The sequence below is a fragment of the Melospiza georgiana genome, chromosome 9 (genome assembly GCF_028018845.1).
Source record: "Melospiza georgiana isolate bMelGeo1 chromosome 9, bMelGeo1.pri, whole genome shotgun sequence".
In the NCBI taxonomy this organism is placed as follows: domain Eukaryota; kingdom Metazoa; phylum Chordata; class Aves; order Passeriformes; family Passerellidae; genus Melospiza; species Melospiza georgiana.
In genome coordinates, this window is record NC_080438.1 from 15,864,221 (window position 1) to 15,887,015 (window position 22,795).

At 40.8% G+C, this 22,795-nt stretch overlaps 1 protein-coding gene across 7 annotated transcripts in view; it reads left to right on the top strand.

Annotated features, from left to right (window-relative positions):
• Positions 1-22,795, top strand: part of ZNF644 (zinc finger protein 644) — a 70,686-nt gene that overhangs the window by 23,682 nt on the left and 24,209 nt on the right. For 4 of the 7 annotated variants that reach the window (XM_058029802.1, XM_058029799.1, XM_058029805.1 and 1 more), the window contains exons 1-2: positions 1,177-1,217; positions 20,547-20,602. The gene's annotated coding sequence lies outside the window, so the exon portion shown is untranslated. Of the gene's footprint in view, positions 1-1,176; positions 1,218-1,426; positions 1,501-1,832; positions 1,852-20,546; positions 20,603-22,795 lie in introns of those variants that run through there. The other 3 variants (XM_058029800.1, XM_058029803.1, XM_058029801.1) reach the window with 3 other exon arrangements.

The following is a 22,795-nucleotide window of genomic DNA, read 5'->3' on the forward strand; positions in this document are numbered from 1 at the left end:
GCATGACATACCCACCTCCAGGGAACCGCATTTGCTGTCCTGCTATTTGTCATAGTGAAACGTCGCTGATGTAATTTTGCACCACTGCAGTCAGTTCATTATGTTATGTCTTTTGCTTGCTCAATGAAGACTTCTCTGAGATGATGTCAAAAACCTGACTTAAGTTAAACCATAACCGACCGGGCACTACTCACATCCAAAGCCTGTTATTCTGTCACAGCTTGGGACGAGTTTGGCTCGATGTGATTTTTTTGATGAATCTATGTTGGCTGTAGCTTACCACTTCATTAGATATCATCTACCTAAAGATGTGTGATTATTTGCTTCAGTACTTCTCTGGGAATAGAGGCGGGAATGATTGACAGTGCTTGGCTCTACCTATTCCCCCCTTTTGAATTATATGCGCCGTGTTTTCCTCTTCCTCTCTCCCGACATCTGTCTTGTCCCTGAGCACACTGACCACCAATCACACCTCTAACGTTGCCTTTATCAGCTTCTCACTCGAGTGTGAAATCCCCCGGGCCCGGCAAGTCTGAAGGGAAAAAAATTAACTCATCTAAGCAGTCTCTATGCACTTAACATTCTCCCCTGACTCCGGGAGAATTCCCTCTGTGAGCCGGGGCTCGCTTCAGCAGCCTTAGTCTGAGGAGAGAATGGCACCGAACGAGTCTTTTTGTCACCTCATGGGTTCTCGCTCCCCGGGCAGTGCCCGCTGCGCTCAGGTTCCCCGCGCCCCTGGCACCGGCCCAAGCCGGGCTCTGCCTCCCCGCTGCCTCGGGAGCGCCCCGCGCACATCCTGCCGCACCTGACCCGCTTTCCCAGGCCTGGGCCAAGGGCAGCCCGCAGGGCGGGTGGCGGCCGCGCTGGCAGCCGGCGCTGTGCGCCCGTCCCGTTCGGGGAGCAGCCCCGGGGGGACATTCCCTGCGGGCCCGAGGGGAGCGGGGACATTCCCTCTGAGCCTTAGGGGGGACGGGCATTCCCTCCGAGCGGGCGGGGCCGCTCCCGGCACCGGGCACGGCGGGGGCGCGCTCCCGGCGGGGCCAGGCAGGGGATGCCGTGCGCGTGCGCCCTTCGCCCACGGCGGGGCGCGTGCGCGTGTGTGTGCGTGTGCGTGCAGCCGCTCGCGGAGCGGCGGGGCGGTCGGGAGGCTTGCGGGATGACGTCACGACGGCGCGCGCAGGACGTAACCCCGGCGTGACGCACAGCCCGGCGAGCCCGTGAGTTTCCCGTTACGATTTAGTTTTTTGTATCGCGCCCCCGCCGCCCCCGCCCGGCCGCGGAGTGAAGGGGGAGAGCGGGAGGCGCAGGGCCCCGCGGGCCGGGGGACGCGGGCCGGGGCCGAGCGGAGCCCACCCGATCCGGGCCGGGCCGGGCCGGCCGCCCGCCCTAGCGGCGGGTGGCGGAGCGGGCGGCTCTGCCCCATCCTGCCGCATCGGGAACATGGCGGCCGCCTCCGACCTGGTGCGGCACCGCGGCTCGGCCGCAGCCGCCCGCGCCGCGGTAAGTGGCCGGCCCGGGGCGGCGGTGGCGTGGCGGAGGCCGAGCGGCCGCGGCAGGCGCTCCCCTCCCCGGCCCTTCCTTCTCCAGCCCGCCTTGTGGCCTCCCTCCGTCCCGACAAGCGCCCCTCGCCACCTCCCCGAGCCGACGAGCGGCGTTCCCGGTGCCCCGGCCGGGCGGGACACAAAGGGCTGTGTCGAGGAGGGTTTTGTTCGGTCACATGAAGCGGCGCAGCCAGTGAGCGCGGAGCGGGGAGGGGGAGCGGGGCCGCCGCCATTGCCAGGCGCGGAGGAGCTGGGCAGCCCGGGGCCGCCGCTCGGGGCCTGGGGCCGGGCCGGCGGCAGCGGGAGCCAGGTAATGCCCCGCGGGCGGGGGCGGCCGGCCGGGACAGCGCCGTCGCTCGAGGGTGGCCGGGGTCACTCGGGGGGCCCGCAGGCGTCCGTGCCCTGCCGCCGCCCGCCCCGGCGGGTCCCGCAGGGCCGCTTGTGCTCCGCCGCGCTCTCCCGGTGCGGGTCCCGCCCGCGCTGCCCCCCTCTGCTGGCGGCCCGCCCGGGAAAGGTTGCGCTGCCGTCCTGGGACGGGGGGAGCGTGCGCTCCTCCCCTCCCCTTCGCTCCCTTCCCTTCTTGGCGTGGAGCGGGCCGGCTCTGAAACGCCCGGTGTCGGTACAAAGGGCTGGCGAGTCCCCGGCCCGCCGCCGTGTGCCCTCCGGGAGCGGGGGTAGAGCTCCCGGCGCAGAGATGGTTTACAACAGCGAGGGAAAAGTTACCAGTTCAGGTACCAAAGCCGTGTGTTCGGGCTCCCAACAGCTTCAGGAGCTGGTGGTTTCTCTGACAAAGTTTGTGTTATTAGTTTGCAGTGATGAGCATCGTCTTGACGAATGGAACGGGTGTGAAATGTGGAAAGTTTTATTTCTTCTTATGGCTTATGTGTAACCTTCAGCCTGTTGGCAGTACCTCTGTCGTGGTAGTGTGGTCTGTAAACTGACAAGTCAAATGGTCGTGGAAAACAAGTATGATACATCAAAATAGGCTTCCATCAGTGCTGTACAGCCCTAGCCCTTTTAGCAAAACCTCATTTGCAGTGGTATTCTGATTCCTGCCTCCCTTTCCAGCGCATAATTTAATTATGAAGATTGTGTCATGGAACTTTACTTTCAAACGCATATGAAGAATGAATGTGCACCAGATTTTAGAGTGAGAAGTCATTTCATCTTGTATAGAGTAATGAATTAACATATTAATTACTTGACAGGGTTTTTAATACAAGTTGCAACATAAGTTTTGATTCAAAACATCAAACAAATTTTAAAGAGAAGATTCTTCATAGTGGACAGCGAAGTGCTTCATAGTTTTGGTAACTTCATGTGATTCTTCTGTGTAGAATTCTTTACTACCTGACTTGTGCAAGGTTGGTGATTTGAGGACAGAATAAGTTGACTGATTAGACAATGCAGGATAAATCTGGGGAAGCTTTTAGTGGGTCACTTAGGTGCAGAGGAAATGCAGCAATTTTCTTATTGTAGAGCAGTTTAAGCAGGGTGCATCAAAGAGCAGTGCAGTGTGACAATCCTGTTACACTGACTTGGAGTCAGAGCTGATGTTGCAAACCTGCTTAATGTAACTGCAGAGGAATATGGTGCAGAGTTATACAAGAAATACAGTGAGAATTGAAATTAATAATCTCCATAATATCTTCTTGGAATAGTTTCTTCTGATGTCTAATATTCATTCCTACAGATTTAATTATTAATAAAAAGACCTATCCAAGGAAGAGAAATTTTGTACAGGAAAACACCCATAATGTCACTAAAGAGACTTGACTTGTCTTTTTATACATTTTTTTCTTCTGTTCAGTCTGCATGATTTGTTTTTAAATTTAAAAAAAGGCTCTGGGCAAATATCACTGTAAAAAAAAAAAACCCCAAAACCTACCAAACAACCGAGGTGCACTACTCTGAATTTTTTTTTTTTTTTTGAGTCCAGTGTCTCATTTATGCTTAGTAGCACTAGGAGGAGTATGCCTAGGAAAGTATGAAAGTTCTTAATGCAAAAAGGTAGTTGAACTCTCAACAGGTGACCTGGTTAGTAGGAGAAAAAGGCACTGACCACTTGGGGCATCTTTGTGAGGTTATTTAATGCAGAAAAGGTTGACTGAAGTAGGAGCATCAGCAGCTGAATAAACATTATATTAAACAAGAACGGCATTGCCTTTGATTTTAACTGAGTTTCATATGGACACTGAAGTCAAGGGTTATTAATGGAGTTTTTTGAGCAGTAGTTTGTGCTTAAGCTTGCAAGTATTAGCACAGCCTACCTGTGTGTATGCTTTTTAAATTCATGCCTTTTCAAGTCATTTATGGAGTAAATGGAACTAAAAAATGAATAAAATTCTCAATAGTAATAAAGCACACACAAGTTCACACACAGTTACTAGTTTCAAACCCCTTCAGGTTTTTAAAAGCTCTGAGAACTTAAAACTGGAGAAAGTACAGAATGGTAATGTCACTTGCTCAGCAGCTTCACCTGAAGTTGGTTTGAATTAAAGGTTTTTGAACAGCTGCTGATTCACTGTCCTCATATTTTTTACATTTTCAAGCAACTTTTTATCTTTAGCAATGTCCAAGTGATGTGGCTATCAGGGGGCTGCCTTAAGATACTTGTTTTATGCCCTTATTCTTTTAGTACCAAGTGCATTGCTCCAGTGTTAGTTACTACAAGACACATTCAATTAATTTCCTTTGTGCTCTGGATTGCAGAGCATTTTGTGTTATGTATTCAGAGATTGGGAAAATAACAATAAAATTAAACAATGTTGCACTCATTTAAATTGATTTTGAGACTGAGTAAACTTGGCATAACCTCCAAAACTGGATTTGTTCAGATGAAAATAATGTCCACCCTGCTTCAGAGTGTAAAGGAATCCCTGGGGAAATGAATCAAAACCAGTTTGTCTTCTCTGAAAATGTATTTGTTTGTCTTCTTGAGCACTCTGCCTATAAGCCAAATCTATAATCTGATTTTTGTTAATTAACGTTTTTCCTTGCTGCAGTTTTACCAATGTAGATGTAAATTTCATATTGGTACTGCATAAAGAGCTGAAGTTACCTGTGGAAATTGTGGTTGTTGGTCACTCTGGCTGATAAACATCAAGATACTGTCAGAATGAGTTAAAGGATTTCCTAAGTTTATAGTATCATGAAAAAGTATTCTTTTTATGCCTAATAAAAAAAAAAAATCCCAAAAAACCCAGACAGCTCACATAAGTGTTAATGCCTGTATACATTGTGTCCCTTAGGTCAATAATAAGAACCTTTTGTGCGAGCAGTGATAGTAGCCCACATTGTTCACAGAATTGTAGAAAACTCTTGGATAGCAAGGATGTGAAATGGCCATGTAAGACCAGATACAAATACTGTGCACCTCTGTAGTGCAGTGATCCTATGGGATGTAATTTGATGCTCAAATCACAGTTTACCATCAAGAAAGAGCATGTAATGAGTTTGCCTAAACTTCTGATATGCATTGTTTTCAAGATTTGAAAAAGCACAACAGGCTCTGTTACTTACCTGGTCTGCAGTTCAGTGTCATGTAGTGAGTATTTCATCTTGGTACAAAGTCTACCCAGAATCTGTAGGATTTAGTGGTAGAGGAAGAGGAGAGCAAGCTTTTAAAAATCAAATATATTGTATAATAATTTCATATAAAATCATTTATTTTAAATCCAGTTGTGCTGCCTTCCTGTCACTGTTCAGCTGTACTCAGCAGCTGTAAGGTTCACAAAAGCCAGGCCCTTCCATTGCCAGTGAGGTTACATGGGGGAAGACAGTGGCTTAACAGTGTTTGTGTGTTCTGGTTGCACTGAATGTTAACTGACATAACAGTTCTGGGCAAACCTGGGATTGCAGAGGACTCTCACTGCAGGAGAAGTAATTGTAATGCTCTTGGAATGGGAACTGATGGTTCATACTAAATCCAGATACTGGAAATGGAATTCTCTAGCTGATCTTTATTGATTGATATTGAGTGCTTTGTCTTACAAATAATTAACTAGTTTAAGGATGATGGGCTGTTTAGTAATTCAGTGTTTCTTGAAACTTAATCCAGTTTATGTGAAGTTCATGCTTAAATCAGAATAAAGGTCAGATGGCTGGGTTTAGGAATATTTCAGGCCCCTTGTTACTGTGTTGTAACTTTTCAGCGTGCTGAGCGTTATGAGTTAGATACTTACCATACTTAATTGGATTTTTTTTTCTTCCCAAAAGGACACTATTTTGCATTTGAATGCCTGTATTTTTTGCTTGCCTTAAATGGCTGCTTGATAACATTCATTTTTACAAAGCAGTAGAACAGGAGAGGGTGCATTTTGGGAAACAGGATGGGAGGAATTACAGGTGCCTTATTGATTGGTCCAGTTGTAGCTGAAGTCATGAATCAAGATCATTGTACTTTCCCTGTTCTCTGGACCAACTGTTAGCACCCATTTGTAAAAATACTTTTCACAGCTAAGTATCTCTTGTGTAATTTACAGGCTTTCACCTGATGCATCCATTTTTAGTTTGAGTGAAAGACAAGGAATTCCTTAGGAAATGTAATCATTGACATGTAGTAATGAGTCCCTTCTGCTTGCTTTTTCACGGAATAATATTTTGGTACATTGATGGCCTTGGATTGTGCTTTATCCCATCTACTTTCCCAGTTTGGCTCTTTGGTAGGACAGGGCTGAGTTTTCCAGAAAAGGCATACAGCAGGAGGTCAGGTGACTGCTTTTGGGAAACGGATCCTTTTCTGCCTGCTGGTTAAGTGTGGCAGCTCTGAGGCTGCTCCTTGCTGCTGCTGCTGGTAGGAAGTGGCTGTGGCTGCTGCTGGCCGGGCTGCAGTCAGTGGGTGATGGGTGCTGGTTTTGGTTTAGGGTTTTCATTGGTTTGGTTGGGCTGTTCAGGCTGATGGTTTGGGTTTTTTTTCTATTTTAGCTTCAGTTTTTATTTTCTGGAGTGGTTGTCCTCTGTATATTTCTGCTGTTTGCTTCTGCTTCTACTCAGCTCTCCTAGGAGCACTATGTGATGTAATTTTTGATGCTTACTTTTGGAAGGCCCTTAATGTTTGTTGTACAATGTTTGTTGCTGATATCCTTCTTCATCTTCAAACGTGCCCATATACAACAGTTTTGTGACTGCTGAGTTTCAGGAACTGTCTCTGATACTAACTTAGTTTTCTGTATTTATCCTTTTCAGTCAGAAGAGTTTGGAAATCTATAGAATTTGTATCCTAAAATTAGGCTCCCAAAAACCAAAACAGTGGCTGCAGGTTGTTGTATTTATTATTGTGTTTATTCTTATGTAGGTCATTGTATTTGTGCATATAAGAATATTGTGTTTTCTTATGAATGTTCTTAGGAGCCTTCACCAAAACCACCAGATTCTGTGTTCTCCCAGTGACACCTGGTAGGGAGGGCAGAGGAGGGGAGTGTTTTTCCAACAGCTGTGTTTTTGTTGTTGCTACCCAGTCAGCTTGGTATTAGAAACAATATTTTCAACAGAGGACAGGCTCTACCTGCAGAGTTCCAATATAAATAACTTTTTTCCTTCACACAGAAGTGCTGGGTTTTTTGTTTTAATACCATAGCTGTGAGTGTATCCTGTGTGAGAAATTCTTGATTGTGTGTGCTATCACAGGGAGTGGGAAGTGGCAGTTCTGCAGCTGGCTCCTCACAGTTCTCTCCCACACTGAAGTGAGTACTCTGCCCTCTTTGCTTCCTTTTTCATAGCATGCTTCTTGACTTACTGAAATCACCTGATCTTTTGTGTTCTTGGGCAAAACTTTGAGAATCTGTGGCATGTAGTGAAAATAACTGCACTATGTATGAATTGTAGTGAATATTAGTATTCTGAAATTACTTTTAAACAGTTTCTCATCTTGTAGAAAGTTGAAAACAAAATGGCACTTAGAACTCCCTAATCAGGTAGTTATTAACAAAACAAATATATTAGGTTGTGACAGTTTTTTTGCTGGGGTAAAAGGGAGAAAATAAGTTGGGGAGACATGTGATGGTGAATTAACCTAGATAAGCCACAGTGAAAAAAATTGGAAGGGTTTGGAGCAATTACAGAATGAGAGGGAGTAGAAGTTGAATGTCTGGAATGCATGTTGAGCTGAAATGCTGCAGAAACAGAGGTAGAAAGGTTGCTCATGTGTTACATAAACCAATAGTAGGTACTGTCCATGGTCTTTCTAGGTCTTTGTTTTGGGGAAAGGATTGAATATTTGTTTTATTTAACTTGTTTTCTTACAGAAGTGGTTTAGGATAGTGATTGGCTTTTCCTGTGTCCTTTTGAAGCCTTGACTGTGTTGGACAGTAGTGACTCAGGTGATGAAAAGTAGTTAATTTGTTGGTGAGCTGCTTTAGCAGGGATTCTTAGAGACCTTTCCTTTTGTTGGTGTTTTGGAATAAGTACATCACTAGTGGTCTGTGCCATGTCCCCCTAAATGCCAGGCCCTTGTTCCCAGGCTTTGGAGGTGGTGAGGATCCTTGCTGAGGATGTTCAGTGTGATTGACTGCTGTCCATGTGGCTGAAAGAGCTGGTGAATGAGAGAAATTGTTTCTTTCCTGGCATGTGTAAGATTTGGAGAGGAGGAAGAACGCTTGTCCTGAAAAAAATTGTTCTCCAGGTATCTCTCTCTACTACAGTGGTAAGAGTGCTATTGCTTTTCAATGTTTTACCAGCAGTAATGAGCACTAAAAGGTATAATGTATTTTTGCACAAAGGAGAGTGCAAAAAATAGAAGTTGTGCTTGGGAGAAGCCATTCAGGTTCCTATATAACTGAAATGTCACAGTATTTCTAAAAATGCTGTACAGGTACTGTGATAATTCATTTTTAGAAATGTCTTTTAGACACTAAAAACAACTTTGGAATTTGCCTTCCATTTTTTTAGTCCAGTGAAGTGTTACCAGAGGTGAGCAGAGATGGTGACTTGTCTAGTAAGGAGTTATGTCAAGAACAAATAAGCAGTTGTGTTTCTTTGTTTGTATATCTCTACAGATATTTATCAATATTTGTATATAGACAAACAAAAGTTGGAATATTGTGGTTTGGAACATCATACAAAGTTCTAAGTGAAGGCAGTATTTAGGATAATGTGCTGACATTCAGTAAAACTGAAGGCATCCAGGTTCTGTAGTCTTTTCAGAAGTTCAGCTATGTCCATAAGGAAATTAGATGAGTTGATAGTTTTGCATAAGAAGTACTGCAACATCACAGCAGGACCTTCCTTCATGTCATTTGGATGAGTTGGTTTTTGATTTTTGGTTGTTTTGGTTTTTTTTCTTGTGGAGCCATTTAAAGAAAAGTAGGTTTGTTTGACTTCTGCAAGGGATTGCTTTGATCTTTAGGATGCTGGGTGCTGTTTTAAATAAAGTTCTATTTAATATATTTCTAGTAACTTGGCTTTAGGTCCATCTAGTAAGCTGCTCCTGAAGTGTGCTGATGCATACTGTTTTCAAAGGATGTAAATATAAAGGAGGGAGGATTAATTAGAGATCACCAGGGTTGTGGTTTCCATGATCTTCTTTGATCAAAGTTTTCTTCCAACTTAGTGATACTAATACTAGGAGCTAGGGTGCTTTTGTCCAAAGAAATATCTCTGTGATTTCACTTTTGTTATGACAGACAGTTTTACCTTAACTTTCCTTCCATTTTTTCAAGTAATTTTCCAGAATGCCATTTTCAGCAGGAAAGAGTGCTCTGGTTTTTACCTGCTTGAGGCTGTTCTTTTTCTTCATGTTTTCTGCCACTGTAGATTCATTAGCATTTCTTCCTGTCCTTAAAGGAGATTTTAGCATTCAGAAATAAAAACCAAACCTGTATGATGTTAAATCAGCAGCTATTTGAAAGAATGCAAAACTGTTAAAGTTACCAGTACTTTTCCACAGGACAATCCTATTAGTGTAAAAAACCCACCTCACTTCTCAGCCCTCCCTCCTGCAAAGAAAACCCTGACCAGAAAATAACCAAAAAACATCCACCCCAAAACCCTCTTGGCTTTTTAAGACCAAAGTACAAATCTGAGTGCTTTGTGGCTGCCTATACCTCATTAAAAAATCAAGGATACAAATATCTCTGTTTTCTTCTAAATATTGTAAATTCCAAAGAGTTTTCTGGTTCAGGGAAGAGCTTTGGTTAGGACATTCTGAAGGCTTAATTTTGGAGAAGTTGACCTGTTCTGTTGCTTCCTTTGTTGTCTGTTTTATTTGTTCTTGGAATTTCTTTAGTTTTGTGAATCTGAGGATAAAGACAGGTTATTTCTTAAATTTTTAACAATCCCTTATGTATTTCAGTATTTTTATCAGAGTTCTGCAGTGTCATTCATGGCTCTTGTTTTCTCTGAAGCTGTTTAAAGTTAAGTAGGTATAAGTAAGTTCTGAACTTTTTTATCAGAATTGCTTTAATTTAGTGTGCTTCCATATGTTGTCTTTGAACTTGAGGAAAAGTTACTCTTGCTCCTTTTGTCCATTTAAACCAGATTTCATATTCATACACATTCTCTCAGCATTTAAGTATTGGTTATATTTTCTTCAGTGTTTCAGTGGAAAACAAACAGGAGGTCTTGAAATGTGACTTGTATGCTTACGAAACTCCTGGTGATGGTGAAACAAACATAGGAGCTCTGGGGCCAGGCAGTAGGGAAGTAGTCAGCTGTGCTTAGGGCCCAAAAGAAGGCACAGAACCTCTGTTGATGTACAACACTAAGCTTTTGGGACATATTACTCATTGGGAAATCATGAAGCCTTTAAACAAGGTATTCAGAGGTTTCTTATTTTAACTCTGAATGTCCAAGACAATGGCAAAGTTTCCTTTATCTTTGGTGCTGACTTTGGTTTGTTTTAAGAAGCTTTGTTATTACTGCATATAACATAAGCTGTTTACTTGCTAGAAGGAAATATTTCTGTCTTGGAGTTATGTCATTTTTAGAGTGGGAAACATACAGGTTTCTTTGCTTCTATTTAAAAACCATGTCTATATTCTGAAACAGAGTAGTGATGTGAATGATTTGTGCCATTTATACTTTTGGATTTTATGCAGTCTTAGCCCATGCAGATCCAGTTCTTTGGTGCTATCCTAGTAATCCACTGTAAAGCATAAGAAATAGGCTTAGAGTATCTGTCTTGTCTCTCCTGTTTCTTGAGCTGCTTTTGGAAGTTTGTTTGGGAAACCCGCTCTGGTTAGGAAAACTGACAAATCAAGGACAGCCAATGGGCTGGATATGCACAGGTGAGGATAACTGGTGTGGCATGCTGGAAATACCAAGTTTTTCCATTTGCCTTCGTGTATTTGGAAGAACTGATTAAAATAGCAAAAGAATCAAAGATTTTAAACTTTTCCCTGAAACAAAAGGAAGTGAATAAGTCCACAGGCATTTAAAGAGTTCAACGCTGAGAAGAAAATATTAATTAAACCGTGATCTTGAAGTGAAGCCTGCATAGAACTGCTGCATCTTCTTGCAATCTTGCATGGAGCCTCCATAGATGTTTATTAAACAGTTTAGAAAGTAGACCTCAAGGTACTGCGTAACTTGACTAGAGTCCTTGGGGTAGATCTTGAAAACACCTGCTTCATAGCAAAATGCTTTTCATGGAATAATTTTGTAGCAAAGGCAGTAACTTTAGTAAACTCTGTGACATTTCACTACAGGAAGCACTCCTGTATGATGAGTATATTAGTAATAAAGCGTGTGGACCCTGTCCAGTTGAACACAGGGACCATGAATAGGAGCTTACTAAAGAGATGTGGATGCTGTGTCAGACCTGAGCTGTGGTTGTGGTGCTGGTGCTGTGTGACTGTCTCGATTGAGTGTTCATGACAGTTGTCACAAACTACATTTCAAAGAGGGATGTGGAAGCATTTGTCCCAGTTTGCTTGCCAGGTCTGGTAGAATAACCTCAGTTGTAAAATGACTGTTGTTCCTATTCCAAAAACACTAATGCAGCTATCTGACATGAAGGTGTAAAATAAAACACAACTGGCTCAATTATGTTGCATTGCTACAGCTTATCTAAGGTAGGAAATAGTTTTTACCTATTTATGTAGGCCACGGACAATGCTGGAAATTTAGAGTGTTACCAAACCAAAAATGAACACTGAGCAGCTCAGTGAGGAATGGGTTTTTTATGTTTTCAGTGGCTATTAAGGTGTTGAGAACATATTATAACTTTCCTTCTTCACCAAAACCATTCCTGTGTTACCAAAAAGCAGGCTCCAGCCAAATGAAGGGAAGTCCTTATGTTACTGGCTAAGTATGTGTGGCTCCCCAAAGTGCTCTTTCATAGATTGTAAAGATTATAGCTTATGTATCAACCCAATTAGGAAGCATTTTGTAGCTTCACTTCAAATCTGATAAGCAGTGGCTGAATCCTGTTGTATGAAATATGTGTATATTTTATTTGGAAAAAGATTTTGCTAGAAGAATGGCAGTGCTGAAATTTATATTTTTAGGTGAGTGGTTTGGAATTTGCATTTTTTAGGAATTGTTTTATATGGTTATTTTCTTCATCTTGGAACATTCATTGTAGTCACAGCTTAGTCCTCTGATAAGGAAGGAGGCTGTTTGAGAGTTAGCAGTGCTGTTTACAGGGAGTGGTACTCCAGAGTGTCTGCTCTGTCCTCTGCTGGAAGGTACTGTCATAGGGATATCAGAATAAAATCTCTGCTGCACCAATTCAGAGTTCACCATAAGCCTTCCTTCATTTTAGTAACCCCTTAATGAGATATTTCTTAGCACTTAATGAGCAAAGCTTTTTGAATACTTATGGAAAGTGTGCATGAAATCTTTAGGAAATTTTTGTTAGATTTTACATTTTCATGGGCCCAGAAAATAGACTTCCTCTGAGGCTAGGAACAGGAGATTCCCTTTCCTGCTATGGTCAGGAAATGTCAGAAATGCTGTCTAGACAGACAACAGCAGGCATTAGAGCTCGTGATCCCAGCATAGCTGCCCTTTCAACTGGAACAAACTTGTGAGGAACTGAATTTGGGCTTAGGATCCTGTTTTGTAGGGGGTACTTATGTGCTAATACCGGCTCACTATTTCCTGCCATTGCTGTTACAAATGTTTGTGTAATTTACTTTCTGTTCTCTACTGCTTTTTTTCAAACCATCATGATAGCAAGAAGAGGAGGTTTTTTGGTTTTTTTTTAAAGGAAAGAGGAAAATAGTAATTTATCACTAATTTTGAGCTGTAGGATTTTAGGCTCAACCTTTTTTTGAAATCTGCATTGCAGTCTTAATTCAAGAAAGGGTTTCCAGTTTTGTCATTTTTAAGACTTTAGAAACACAGAGAAGACTAGGAAATGAATGTGTACACTAGTCTGCCTTACAACGTAGAAAATTCAGAGCTATTCAGAATAAGTGTATGAAGAAATTGTTTTTGGCCCCAGCACCGGCTGTGGCGTGGTTATCTGCGATCTGCGGTGGCTGCAGTGGAGCGGTGACCGAGGCGCTGCCTGCGGCTTGGTGCTCCTGTGCTGGGCTCTGTTCTCAGCCCGCGGTGACTGTCACGGACCACAGCGCTGCCCTCCCCTTAAAGTATCCTTCAGTAGCAAACTGGGCTTGGCTCGTTTGGGGCTTTTGCAGAGGGAACTGCCATGCTGTCACATTTCCATTGGTGTGAACTGCAGTTGAGTGGGGTGCAGCGCTAGAGAACGCTGCTGGGTGAGTGCCCGCGCTGGAGGTGCCCGCAGGGAGGCAGTGAGAGTGCAGCCAGGGCAGACCGCAGAGCAGTTTGCTGCCTCTGGGGTTGGACTGAGCTTGCAGGGGGGACTGGTGGCTTTGAGACACTGCTAAAGCTGGAGAGAAAATGGCTACCAGAAATTATTGTTGCTACTGTAAGAACATGGCGTGATTATTAATGTGCTGCTTTAACTGCTGTTAGAAATGTTGTGTGAGATACTGCCTTGAAGTAAAAATGTCATTAAAGGGAGCAGATATTTTAGTCCATTTAGATATAATGGATATCATCAGGCATTCTTGTTTTAGAATGCCAGTCTGCTTAGTGGAGAAACTAATTTCTAGTAAATATCTTTTAAAACCTCATTACTGCCTTTTCTACACTAAAAAAAATGCTTAACAGTTTTAAATTTTAATAATAAACATAATGTCCTTATAAAACAACTTGCCGGAAAAAAACCAGTAGCGAGATACTATTTCACAAAATATGTTGTATATGGTAACATAATTCTGGCTTTCTAAAATTAAGCCCTGAGTGTTTTTTCAGCATGTGCAAAGCTTTTTTTTTTTAAAGATTTTTTATATTTTGAGTTTGAAACAAATATGCCCAACCTAAATTCTGTATGAAGGTTTATAAATAAGGTTCAAGATACATAAATAAGAGTCAGATTATAGGCTGGAAACTACTTGGGAGATGGTATTGTACTTTGTTTGATAAGGACATCAGTGTATGCATTGTGTCATAAACTTCTTGCAGGTTTTTGATTAATAGGTTGCAGTTACATTGAGAGATTTCAGAGTTATTTCATGCATTGCATCAGGAAAGGGATATGTCAAGTTCAGTGAATGTGTGAATGATAATTTCTGTCTCTATCAAGATTCCACAGGTGGCAGATTGAGGACAGGTATGGTCAGGCAGTAAAATGTGTCGGCTCTTCTTCAAAGTCCCATATGTGTTAAGTGTTTTATACCTAGAGAAGATACCATTTTTCTGTACTTTTTTCATTTTTGGGGTTTTGGTTCTCTCTCAGACTTCTTTGACTGAAAAGTCACTGGATTGATTCAGAAAGAGGTGTGGCTGATAAACTGTTTACAGTAATGTGTGCCAAATATGTGTAAGAGAAATCTTGGAAGTTGTAGAAAAATGAGTAGTATGTGAAGACAGATGTTTGAACTGTAGAATAGTATTGCTTAGTGGTACACTAAAGAGGATGCACTAATTTGATGGACACAATCTTAGTTTAAACTTTTTTTTTACTTTTATGCTTAACTTTAATAAAAACTTCACGTTTTTATTAAAATTCTGAGTTCTGGAGAAAGGAGAGGACAAGACTACAAATGTGTAACATCACTGTGCAAACCTTGAAATATAAGAGGTTGCCTCAGATGTTTCTAAAAGCTTGCTTTTTTGTTTATGACACAAAATGCATGTTTTTTACTTAAAGCTGTTGGTTCCTTTGAAAGCACTTCAGTGATCAAGCTTTCCTGGTTTGCATTTTCAGTTACTTTTCAGCTGAGAAATGGGAGATGCAAACTTGGACTAAAAGTTATTAAGGAACCATAATCCAATTTCTTATGAGGTAGGGAAGATTTTGTGTAAATATCTACTGGAATGCTTTTTTGCAGTGCTTACAGTCATAGGGTATGTCACTGTATTTTTAGGTGCTCTGTGTGGAGCTTACATGATGATGCATGGTGAAGGAATATATATATATATATATATGTGTATATATATATATATATATGTATATTACTGGGCACAGAGTGATTGTGTAACTGGAAGGGTAGAGGCAGTTCCTGTACAGGTAATGAATTGACGAGATTTTGCTGCCAGCCAAATGAACAGAGATGAGTTCAGAGACAAGGATGATGCCAAGGATGTGTACAGTGCCATTAGTAGTTTGGAGTGGAATGGAGAGGTGATGTCATTCTGGGCTTTAGGCTTTCCCCATTTAAGAAAAGCTGTTATATTTAAGGTATATAAGTGCAGTAAATGAAGAGCTAGTTCATGTGGTCAAAATGAATAGGCTGAAGGGTAACTGAAAATGTATGGATGTTTATTATGCAAGTGGTAAATTGATCTGTAGCTTAAATGGGCAGAGAAATTATAAAGATGGTGAATTATTTCCCTGTAGTTTATTGCTTATGGTAAATCTCATTGTGAAGAATGCCATTCAGTTTAGTAGGGTATTGATGGACTGTAAACTTTTTAATATCTGTGATACTTAGAATGTTGCACTCAGCTGAGGGGAGAAACTGCATTGGTAAGTAACCTTCAGAAACATCATGGTAGTATTTTCTCATAAGGTCTTGAAATTCTAAGTGTTTTCATGACTCACATCTTCAAACTGATGCTTGAGTTTAGTGCTTTTATGATGCTTTCATTTGTGCGTTCATTGTTACATATTTGCTTACTGGATAATGTATGCTCAAAGTAGATAGCTCTCAAATTGTTTGTTTCCCCCTTGATTCTCCGTAGACATCTTTGCATCTTTATTGTGTGTCTGTTGTGTACATCTTTGAGTGTTTGCATCTGCTCTCTTTACTGATAGGGGGGAAAAATAACCTTTTCAGCCAGTATGTTTTGGTAGTCCAAACTCCTTCTTGCCAGAATACTTTCTGCTGTGATGACTTTTCAATTTTTTAAAATTTATGGTATGCCCATTTTTGAAATAATAATTAAGTCACTTATTAGACCTAATTGATGATATAAACAGAGGTTCCTTTTTTCCCATTCAAGCTACTCTGTGAGACTACTTTTTTTCCTACTGTGATATTCCTATTAATGTTGCATTCAAGTACTTGTAATGTTGTTTGGACTGAAAGAGCTTCCCAGTCTGAGGTATGATCAGCTGTGTTCATTTCCTATGCTGTCACACATTCCCTTGAAGTGCTTCACTGTCCCATATGGAGTGTTGTCAAGAAGCAAAACTTTCTTCAAGTAGGAAAATGAGAGATTTCAACATTTCCACGTGAAAGCCCTACCACAGCTTTGGGAACTGTGCGTGTGGCTTTTACTGTGATGAACAGACAAAGGAAGAACTGTAACTTCTTTGAACTACTTTTCAGATAACTCTCAAAATCGAGCAGGAGATTCAAAATGCAAGAGGCAGTCTTCTCTCTTGCAGTTTCTTGCTTGCTTTTGTTCACTCACTGCAGATTCTTTGAAGTCAGGAGCATCTCCAGTAAAGACGTAATATTTTGTCTCTTCACGTTATAAAGTGTTAAGCTTTTGCCTAATTTGGCTTCTGGCTAATTCAGACTCTGGTATAGTGCCTGTTCTTAAGTATTGCTCTTCATTAACTATTTTAAGAAGAGTGATTATTATTTTTTCTTTACAAATTTAATTTTGGTAAATGGGATTGTGGCATATATCATTCAGTTAAACTACAGTTGGAATAGCATAGATTGAGAGGTTCTACAAATTCTCGAAAGGGATTAATTTTGTGGTTTTAGAAAACCTCATGTTTAAATTCAAATGATTATTTAGTCTACACTGGCTGTTAGTTCTAGGTATTTGTGGGTACAGAATGTAGATTGTTTTTATACTTTTTAAATAGAAATCAAAGACAATCAAAGCTCCTTCTGCAGATCGAAAGCAGGAAACTACATTTTTGTACATACAAGGTCATTGCTGACTACTTGTTTGGAAAATGGCAGTATAGGCTTGTATTTAAAGAGCTTTTCAACTGTATCAACTGATGTAGGACTCCCATCAGCTGAGGTTTTGCCTTTCGGTCATCTTCTGAAATTACTTTATCCCTGATGCTGCATGTACAATTCTGGCAGGAACTTCTGACTTTCTTGTAATAGCCTTTTCTTAGTAATCTCTGCTTTCTGCTGGCTGGTTTTCCCTGCATTGATATTTAGGATTCTTAGATTTTTGTAAGAGTATAGACTTTTTTCCAGAGCTGCAACAGATATTAGAATGAGATTTGTTCCACAGCCCGCACTCTGCATTTGAATTTAATGCTGGAATGATCATACCCTAGTAAATGTAGCTGCCACTCTGGACTAATTATCAAATTTTCTAAGCCATGAAGTCAAGTGTACAATTGCAAGCCTTTTGCTATGTTATGTCAAGCTGGTGGAATTGACTGTTTAGCCACAGTTTATATCAACAGCAGTAGTTTGTGTAGTGTAATTATTCTACTCTTTGTTTCTTCCTCTTTATTTCTTCCCGCACAGGCGTAATCAGGTATAGGGGTAAAACTGGTTTTATGTTAAACAGCAACACACAGCAAAACAAAACCTGTTGAATAAACCACCTAAGAGGCTTCCATATGAGTTACATTCCTAGCTGCAGTCATCCCAGGAGAAGGTGGTAGTTAAAGGTGATGGTGTCTTTTCCCAGATGGATGTGGCAATGTCAGTTACAATGCAGATCTGTTACGAAATAAGGGCTGCATAGTAAACAAATGGGTCAAAACTCTTGTTATGATTAAGACAAACTTTACTTAGTCATTGTACACCTTTGCATTCTAGTATTTCTGAAACTTTTTCCTCAGAGAGGGAGGGGATGTGCTGTTAGGAGATATTTTATTATAGCAAGAGTTTTCAGTCCATCTTTTTTTGGTGATTATCACTGGGGGTGCATTTGTGATCTCTCATCTCTACCATTTCGGTTTTCTTCCACTTCCTGTTCACTGCCCATATCAGAACAGGAAGCTGCTTATCAGAAGCCTGACCATTTTACAGCAGTTCTTTTTCCCTGCTGTGGTCCCCCTTCTCACTCTGAATATCAGGGCCTTCAGGTGAATGCTCTCTAACTGCATTTCTTACTCAGTTCTGTCACCCTTTTCATGCCCTCTTCTATTACCTGATATGGGAGAGTGACTTCCATTCCCACTTCCTTTCCTGATAATGAGAATTAAGACAGGCAAATTGAAGCAAAAGCATTTATGATGTTGAAATCTTTGCCTTTCCTTAAGGAAATTTTTGGAGAACTACCTTTCTCAAATCTGCTGGTAAAGAATGTCAGATGCTCAGTTATTTCAAATGTCATCACCCTTGAAATTAATAGTAGGTGTTAGAGTTTGTAGTGGAATGAGAGAAATCTTATTTGACTGCAGAAAGACCTTTGAGAGGAGATGTGAGTGCTGGTTACTGTAGGTGGGTGGCTTTAAACAGTCTCATGCTGTCAATAGTTTGGGCTGAGATCTGGTGTTCTGTGGATTGTGTTGCCTTCACAAAGATGTTTGCATGACACTGCAAGTACCATCTCGCATTGGGTGGAGCTTTGTACATCAGAGGCTTGGAAATCCCAAAAAGGGGAGTTAATTCTCCAGGGCCCTTTGAAGTTTTTGATGCAGGGCTACACTGACCATCCCTTTGGTCCTTCAGCAGTTTACTTGCTGGTGATCTCTTTGTGAAACTTGTCACCTTTTCTTCAGCTGAACGTTATCCAAATTATGATGACCCATCTTCTCTTCTTCCTTCCCTTTCCCTCTGTGCCAGGTGTAGAATAACCCCAGATTTATTCCCAGTGTGGTTTGTGAGCTCCCTGTGATCCAAAGAATACCGAAATGCAAGAGTACTTGCATTTGAGTTTTCTGCCAAGTGCACCTTCAGTGAGTATAAGAGTATCCTCTAGATAGATTGTTCACATAAAATACCCTGTGCTAAGTCAATTGATTGATCCAGAGTAAAGTGTTCCTATTGAAGGGCTCTTACAGACTAGTGGGTGGTGTGACACTGCACTGCTGTATCACCCCAGTGATCTGCAGTTGTCTGGGCTCACTCCTTTGACTGAAAGATTCTGTCTACACTTGAGTCACAAGCCATGAGATGTGTGTTGAGAACAGTTATTACTAATGTTTAATTCATTGCAAAGTTTAGAAGATGTAGGTGTTGAGGCGATTTTGCATGGGGGCAGAGTCATTGTAGTTCTTAATTAAAGAAGTGTTAGACTGGGGTTGTCACTCCCCAGCACAGGCTTACTGAGATGTCTGGTTTAGTGCTCATCATAATGTTTGATCATGTAAAGCCATGACCATTGACTGTTTTCCTCATTTTCTGAAAGGTGTTTTGGCTCTTCGTATATGGAGGCTGTTATTTTTGTGCGAATATAACTATAGCTTTACATTTACTTTCTGTAACACACAGTGGAGCTACAGTGCTGTTTGAAAGTAACACTTTGCTTCTCTAGGTGAATGAATATTGCTCTAAAATCTGACCAAGGAATTGTATTTTTTCTGTAATAAATCTTATTTGAGAAATGAGTATGTATATTGAGTAACATTCATGCATAAAGCTACAGTTTAATGTGATAGTTGGGACACAATCCTGGGGCTAGGAAGAGGAGCTCAAATACTTATCTTCTGTTGCTTTATATTTTCCAGTCAGGCTTTTTTGAAAGGTCTGTCTTCCCTTACTCTCTGTCTTTGTAATTTCGGCAAGAGGCTTTGAGAGAGTTGCAGATTGATTGGGTAACTCTGAATCAAAAAGCTGTGTGTGAATAAAATAAGGACAGTGTGTGACAGTAGTTACTTCATTCAGAGTCAGTTCTGATGATGCCCTAAACATTCAGTCTAGATAAGAACAACCTACCCTTTCTGTAAAGCTCTGTGCTGGTAGTTGTGTCTTCATTAGTAGACCCAGTTCTGTAGAGATACCATACCCAAATGCATTCTTGCTTTTGTGCAGCTTCAGTTGCTTTTGGAGTCTCTTCAAAATTTCTGAATAGGAAGTGAAAAATGACCTCGTATAGTTAGTTCTAAAGATACATGAGCAAAACAAGTTCATCTGACATTGATCAGCTTTCATGCAGACAAATAAATGATAGTTTTTAAGTGGGCCAGCTAACCTTAGAATCACAAACGCAGCTTTGCCTTAGAAAAGGTGAGAAATTAGAAAGGCCCAGGCTTCAAGTCCTCCAATACTTAATCTCAGATATGTTGATCATTTTTGCTAAAAAGATTTTTTTAAAGCATTCATTTGTAACAATTTCCTTTCTATGCATCATTCCTTATTCAAGGACCTTGAGATAGCTGACTTTGAAGGCACTATCAGCAAATGCAGAGCTTTTCTTCCCATTCAACTTCCTTTTCCCTTGTTCTGTCCACTTAATTTAATAGCAAGTGTATATTTGATACAACTTCCTGGTAGATTTTTAAAATTAAAATGCCAATAGCTATGTTATTTGGAAATTACACATGTTTGAGAGAAGACCACTGGAATGTTGCTACTTTTACCCTGAGATAAAACAGATAGAATACATTTATGGCTGGGGATGTTTTTACCTCCCTGCTTTGCCTGTCTTGTCTCATAGCCTAGGACACAAGCAGAAAACAATGACAGTTGTACAGTAACTTCTTGTTTTATTTTGCAGGTTTGTTTTAATGTGGAAGTGGATCCTACAGCATAATGTAAATCAGACAAGCAAAGGTGAGTAGGAGTTTTGTTTGGTGGGTTTTTTCCCCAAAAATGCCATTTGCATATACTGCTAAGCCTGCAGAAAAGTGGTCAGTGAAAATTCTCTTGAAATTTGTATCTTGATTAATATAATGTATGTGTATGTACTGTAATGGTGCAGTGTTACTTCTACAAAAATGAAAGAGGAAGAAAAGACATTTCCCCCATTGTTTAATATTATGATGATAATAATGTTTTTCTTCCATTAATTGTTATAGTTAAAAAGCTATCAAGGTGTTCTGCTAGCTGTTGAGACAAAATTATGAGCACTTTAAATAATTTGTTCTCAACATACTATCCTCCTGGTTTCAAAGTACTGGAAGTGTACTTTGCACTGTAAAAGCAGCCTGTTAAACTTGCACTTAATGTATTAATAAATAACTGCGTGGGAAATTTGACCAGCTATCAGAATAGCATTTCAAGTTTCAAACAATGAAATTGTGTTGGAATTTTGTCCTCTCTTCCTGTCTTTAGGAACCCATTTGCAAGCTATTTGAAAGACAAAGTTTATGGAGATTTAGTCCTGGTAGAACTTAAGTGTTCATTTGCAATTGCAAAGTGTCCATCTAGGAAAAATTTCTTGTAACTAGCATTTTCCTCCTCCCCCCCACCCCCTTTCTCTGTTATTTTGAGAAAAAGAATTAAGAAGCTTATCTTTTCTCTCCCAGTTACTTGCTACTCCAGGAATAATTAGAACTATAAAATTAATCTTGTCTCCATATAATTATGTGAAACATGTAACAATGAACTCTAATCCGTTTTAACTTGAGTCTTTCAAGAGACTCTTTAGGTAAGGCCCCACAGGTCAGTAAGTTCTCTCCTTTGGAGACATGGCCTGATGGACTCAGCTGCAGAGACCTCTGTAGCAAACCAAAGCTGTCTCCTCAAGTTTCCTGCTTGCTGTTTGACTTATGTGCCATCTCAGAATGCAGCTGCTTGCAGTGACTTTATATTTTGAAGAGGTGAGAGGGAGATCCCATTTGCTTAAATGAATTTGTTCCTCAATTCCAAGCTCCAATTATTATGTAGACTTAATACTGCCTTGAAATTGTAGTATGTACATATTAAAATAGACATGAACGGCTTTGTTCATATCTTCTGTTCCACTAAGACTTCTTCAGAGCTGTTGCTGTCAACTTTAAAATACTGATTATAGAAGAGTGCTTTGTGGGGAATTTAAAATAACTCTTCTATTGAGTGCTGATCTTTTGTATAATGTATAACTGATTCAGGACTTTGATTATGAATTGTCTTCTGAACTATGAACAATTAAAAATAAGCTCTACCACTGTGTTATGCATATACTTATGTGTAGAAGATGTTCACCGCCTTAGCCTGACTTTGCTGGTTTCTGAAATGTGCTGCTTTGAGCAAACAAATGAATATAACTCTGCAAAAGGAAATACTTCATCTAAGGATGAGTATAAAACAAGAATTATGGCTAGAAAAGAGACTTGAATTGATAGTAAAATTCAATAAAGTTCAGTTCAGTAAACTGTTCTTTGTGCCTTCTAATGCTTTCAGTACTTAAAGCTTGCCATTTATGCTGTTTCTTTTTATTTTGTGTGGTTATGTAATTGCTCATTTAAATACAAAAAATTAGTTTAAAAGTGTGATGTATAAATAACTGATTGTGTGTTTTAAGTATGAAGTCCTCTGAATGAAACTCTGAAGACCTTTCATCTTAATGGTGGTTATCTGTGTTTGGTAGGGAAAAGCTGGTCTCTGAGAACACCTGTAGGATTGCATTCACAGCAAGAGGGCAGAAAAATGTGTACAAGAATAAGTGGAAACAGTGTAATGATGTTTGATCAGTATTGCTATTGCTTGGAAGAGATCTTGAGGTTCCCAGAGTTCAGTAAAAATGACAACTGAATAATCTGTAAGTCAGTGAAATTATTGTGCTTTATTAGGGAGCAGAACACAACTCAGATCCAGTTCTGTGAATTTGGGTGTACCACAGCTGCATTGCATTGCAATGGGTATTGCTTCTTCTAGTCAGGTGACTGAAAAAAACACATAGAGTAGAAGAGCTGAGAAAGGTTCAGAGAGGGGCAGCAGGGATGACTGAAAGAGTTTTAAAATGTCTTGTGTTAGCAGAGCATTGCTCATATTTGGCAGCTGCAGGAACGTTTTTCAGTCTGTATGTTATGCACGTGGGGAATA